A 6000-nucleotide genomic window follows, 5' to 3' on the forward strand; every position below is an offset into this window, starting at 1 on the left:
TGTCGCAGACATTGGGGGATCAATGCCCTTCATATTCCATGGTTAAGAACTGGGTTGTCAAATTTATAACGAGTCACTTCAGCACCAATGACGGGGAACATCCTGGATGACCGAGAGCGGTTGTTGTTCCGGAGATCCTCGATGATGTGCACAACCAGCTGGAAGCCCAGCTCTGCTAATTTTGTCATGGTTGCTTGTGCAGTGTGAGTAGAGGCGTTGTCTTGTGGGAACAAGATTCCTTTGGACAGCTTGCCGCGCCTTTTGGTCTTCAGAGCTGCCTTCAATTGGTCCAAAAGTTCAATGTAATACCTTGCATTGATGGTGGAACCCTTTTGAAGGTAGTCCACTAGCAGCACACTCTTCTTATCCCAGAACACAGATGCCATCACCTTAGTGGCTGATTTTTGCAGCCTGAACTTCTTTGGATGAGGAGAAGTCTGACTTACAGACGAAACGGCCGTCGTCCTGTGGAGGGACTCGCATCCAAGCCACCTCCCGCATTTTTACCTGCACCTATGGAGAAAATCGTCTAAATAAAAGAAATTGTTTGGCATAGCAGCTGTTTGCGGTCGATTTTTCGTCTCCCTGCTGTTGGTTACACTAAAGATATGTCATTTACTCGTATTATTATATCATGGTGAAACAATATTTTGTCTCTTGGTTACACAGCAGTCGTGTAGGAGTTACAGGGCAGACAGTATGTTTGGATAATGAGATAATATAACATCTGAATCTGTTACTTATAAGCTGGAAAGCAGAACTTTAGAAGAAAGATAACATTTGTTTCCAGGATGGGGCAGAACATAAAGGAACACATGTGAGATATGAAAAGAGTTCCTTTGAGCTAGTGACATAATGTTACAATATGCTGATCCTGCAAATATACCGCTATAATATAGGCTCATCATAGAAAGTTAACTTCTAATAGATCTATATAAAATACTACAAGGTAAAATGTGAAGTCAAATGTAGACCCCACGTCCGTGCCGTTAGGGAATACTGCAGACTCCGCTGGCAGCTTTTGCTCTTTAGATCATGAGTTGTGACTTTTCTGAGCTGTTTTCTATTTCACGCTATTTATTTCAGTTAGCAACACCGGCCACAACTTGGTAACTACTAAACATTGTCATCATTGCTCATGATGAATATGTAATTGCTTCCTTGACTGTGGGTTTAGTAAGGGTGTCACTGACATCACGGAGTTAACGTCCTATTTAATTCTCCATTGCCCGATTCAATATAAAAAACTTATTTTACTTAATTCTTCCATTTACCGTACTTCATAGATGTGCAACAATGGATGCTACAAATATGTGTATTGTACTCCAATTAACTGTCTACATCCACTAAATAGACTATATATAGGATACATTAAAGTGCACCAATCACCAGGATTTTCCTATATAAGCTAAAGCCGATGCTATACTGGCACTATCAGGCTCATTCTATACATACCTTTAGTTGTCAGCTCGGATGTATAGGTTTTGAAACACAAGCAAGTAAAGTTTGTAAAATCAGCAGCTTTTTGAGTGACAGCAGCTGATAGCTGGAGTGAGTATTCATAGTTATCCTCTCCCCCTATTATTTATGCTAATTCTATTATAGAATTGATTTACTTTGTGACTAGAAGGACCTGTGCTGATGTCATACACATGTGACCAGAAGGGGCAGGGCCTTAGCTAACATAGCTGATACCAGGAAGCAACATTTTTCTGTTGGCTGAGGTCCCACCCCTTCTGGTCACATGGAAAGTCCTATCCCTCTCGTATCGCTAGTACCCCGATTTTGGAGCGGGTGGAGTACGGTTCTTGAAGGCTCCATCCTCGTCGGGTAAATTGTCAGGACGCCTGAAGCTACTCCCTGACCTAGGGTCCACGTACCCCGTCGTGCCCTGGCCCCTGCCCGGTGATGGCACAAGGCCGCCGGCTATCCTCCTCGACAGTCCGTGCCCCATGTCACGATCCCCTGCGACCGGGGTCCAGCTCCTACCAGGCCCAGACCAACGTCTGCCACCTAGTTGCTTCCAAGGAGCCCAGCTCCTGACCTCCTCACTCTCTGAGAGCTGCTTCTCACTCACTGTCTCCTGAAACTCCTGATCCACCCTTTTCACCAACCCCCCAAGTGGGCGACCCTATTCCACTCAGGCCGTCCACTGGTGTGTCTGGTGGGTGTGGTGCAGAGTGTTCCTAGGATTTTGATTAGCCTGTTCTTGGCAACACCAAAGGTCAGGGACCCGTAACCAAGGAGGAGGCGGATAATATGCAGAAGGGCAGATTGCACAATACCCTGTGACAACCTGATAGGCCAGGGCGTCACATTTTTTTTTTCTCAGCAGCTATTATTCTACAATCATTTCCAGGGTCATTTACAGTGTTTGCTGTTACAGAATGGTAATGTATCCGTGTGGGCGGGGTTAGCTTTCTCAGCTCTGCTACATGGTTATATCTAAAAACTCTGATTATGTCAGAACGTCTGCACCCAGTAATCTAAGTGATACATCATTGGAATCAGGCTCTCTTTGACTAAATCATACTGCTCTCGGATGAGGCAGCAAAAACCTGCTGACAGATTCCCTTCAATATGCTTTATATGAGGGTAGTAAAGCAAGTCACTGCCCGACTCCTCTGTCACTGACTTGTCTACCTGGCAATCTAATTATGAGGAAGCTCAATTCATATTGCCTGATCCTTATCTCCCCCAATATCATCTATCAGGGGACAGTCAGGAAGCCCCCCATACACATCAGATAGTTGGGTGTTGACATTAGCAGGGGGCGTCATTCAGTTTTTAATACCTAGATGGAAATGAACCCCAATTCAGTTTTCTCTCTCTCTCTTTATATATATATATATATATATATATATATATATCAGTTTCTACGTCCTTTCTTCATATTTTGTGTCTAAGCTTCACACACGACTTCATGACTTCAAATCCATCTAATTATTGTGGTCAGGAATAACTTGTTTCTTTTTTTCCTTCTTTTTTAATGATAGATTTCCATTAAGAATTCTTGGTTAATTACTTCCTGACTGCTGCCTGATTATAAGCCGGCTGTGATCATATAACAGCACTGTCCCCGGTAGAGCGTGTTTATTTATTTTTTGTTCTCTGCTCTGGGAACTGCTGAGACTTCAGCTTACATAGCCGGCCTATACATTATGTGTGCATGCCATTTTAACCTTTTCAGTAACAATTCAAAATTGCTTTTTTAGTTTATCCCACTCACACATATGGGAGTGATGATAAGTTTCAAATCCTGAAATTCTCAAAGAAAGTGCAAAACTTATTTTTCTGGGCTGTCATCATTAGCAGAATTGTCCTGAGCCTACAGAAGAGCCAATAAATCCCTTGCTAATGCGCTTACAAGCTGTTGAAAAGCTATAAAATTAGTTTTTATTAATTGCTCATTTGTTTTTTTAATTGCAAACTTAGACATCTTTCTAAATAGTCTTCATACAAAATTGTCTACTTTTCTGCTGCTTGAGAATGCCTAAGTGTTTGGTTCCACTTGCATTTTTCATGGGCGAGAGCAATCCGATAAAACCTCGGATTGCACTCTCAGCAGTGGAAAACTATGGGGCAGTGTCCATCTGCGATTGATTTCTCATGCTATAGCAGCATGCTGCGTTTGGCAGCGATTCTTCGCTCACACCCCCCCATACAAGTCTATGGGAGCGTGTGAAACATCGCACTGCACTCATATGTCATCCAACCGCAGTGCAATGTACACAGAGACAGACATTGGAGGAGGTGGGTAGAAAGTGCTCCCTCCCTCTTCTCCGCACCTGTAATGCAATTGCAAGATTGCATCACAGTCGCATGACCCTCAGCTGACGCTTGCAGCAGACGGTCATTAGCATATCGGTTCCGGATGCTCTCTGGGTTCAGAAGATCACATCGTATTGTTGATTGCAGATCCGCTTTAGTGCCTGCTCATCATTTACCCTGAGCTGGAGCATATTTTATCACATCCGTTACCGGATTCCGCTGTTTCACATAGACTTGTATGGACGACGGATTGTGCCAAAAGTACCTGCGTTGCTTCCGCTGGCCGACTCTGCGTTGCTTCCGCCGGGCGGAAGGAACGCAGCATGTAATGTTTTTTTTGAGCTGCGGAATCCTTTATTCTTTCACTGCGCATGCTCATTTTTTTTTTTTTTTTTTAAATCACAGAAACTTTATTTTGTCTCTCGGTGGCTGAACGATCAGCTTTTGAAAGCGCTCAGCTGAACGCCCAGCAGCCGGCTTTTGGTAACCAAGGTAAATATCGGGTAACCAAGCAAAGTGCTTTGCTTAGTTACCCGATATTTACCCTGGCTATGTGTGCAGGGAGCCCGACACTTCCCCGCTCGGCTCCGCCCCCTCCCGCACTCCACTTCGCATGTATACACACACACCCACACACACACACACACTCACATGTCCCCAGCCATGCAGTCCCCGCGGCACTGACGTCCTCAGCGCCATGGCCCCGCTCGGCTCCACTCACCCCACACTCTGCCCCCGCACACATTCTCGGCGGCCGAACGATCAGCTGATCACCCGGCGGCCGGCTGCTGTGAGCGATCAGCTGATCACCCGGCGACCGGCTGCTGTGAGCGATCAGCTGATCACCCGGCGATCGGCTGCACTGACCGATCAGCTGATCACCCAGCGACCGGCTGCTGTGAGCGATCGGCTGATCACCCGGCGACCGGCTGCTGTGAGCGATCAGCTGATCACCCGGCGACCGGCTGCTGTGAGCGATCAGCTGATCACCCGGCGACCGGCTGCTGTGAGCGATCAGCTGATCACCCGGCGACCGGCTGCTGTGAGCGATCAGCTGATCACCCGGCGATCGGCTGCACTGACCGATCAGCTGATCACCCGGCGACCGGCTGCTGTGAGCGATCAGCTGATCACCCGGCGACCGGCTGCTGTGAGCGATCAGCTGATCACCCAGCGACCGGCTGCTGTGAGCGATCAGCTGATCACCCAGCGACCGGCTGCTGTGAGCGATCAGCTGATCACCCGGCGATCGGCTGCACTGACCGATCAGCTGATCACCCGGCGACCGGCTGCTGTGAGCGATCAGCTGATCACCCGGCGACCGGCTGCTGTGAGCGATCAGCTGATCACCCGGCGACCGGCTGCTGTGAGCGATCAGCTGATCACCCGGCGACCGGCTGCTGTGAGCCATCAGCTGATCACCCGGCGACCGGCTGCTATGAGCCATCAGCTGATCACCTGGCGACTGGCTGCTGTGAGCGATCAGCTGATCACCCGGCAATCGGCTGCTGTGAGCGATCAGCTGATCACCCGGCGACCGGCTGCTGTGAGCGATCATCTGATCACCCGGCGACCGGCTGCTGTGAGCGACAGCTGATCACCTGGCGAACGGCTGCTGTGAGCGATCAGCTAAAACTGAAAAAAAAAACCCCACCAAAACAAAATAACAAAAAACAAAAACGGATTCCGTTGTTTTGTACGATCTGTTGCATCCGTTGTGCCACTATATGCAACACATTGCGTTGTGTGACGAATACAACGGATCTCGTCCAACGCAAGTGTCAAACTAGCCTTACGCACACAAACGTTTGTGTTTTGCATGGACATGTGTAGGAGGCCTCAGAGTTCAGATTTCACAGTTTTCAGCGCCTTTTGGTAAACTTTCTTTTAAGCAACCTTTTGTCCAAAAATCTAACAAAAGTGGTGCACGGTATGTACCACAGAATTTTTGAGCATCTAATAAATCTTCCCTGATGTGTGGCTCCACAGCTGTTGGTTAACCACAGCTCCCAGCAAGTTCTGATGATTGGAGTCTGGAGCGTCACTGATTTGAAGGATAATTATTCTTTTGTGTTCCTGGTTTAAGTTAAAATCACAATAAAAAAAAAAAGAAAATGCACAAAACCTGCATTGTGTTAGGAAAAGCAATGCTGATCGGGGTCACCGGTGATTGTGCTGCTCAGCCCATGTGCATGAAGAATTACGTTGTGTTTGATTTGGAATGGTAAT

This window comes from Anomaloglossus baeobatrachus, chromosome 10 (genome assembly GCF_048569485.1).
Source record: "Anomaloglossus baeobatrachus isolate aAnoBae1 chromosome 10, aAnoBae1.hap1, whole genome shotgun sequence".
In the NCBI taxonomy this organism is placed as follows: Eukaryota; Metazoa; Chordata; class Amphibia; order Anura; family Aromobatidae; genus Anomaloglossus; species Anomaloglossus baeobatrachus.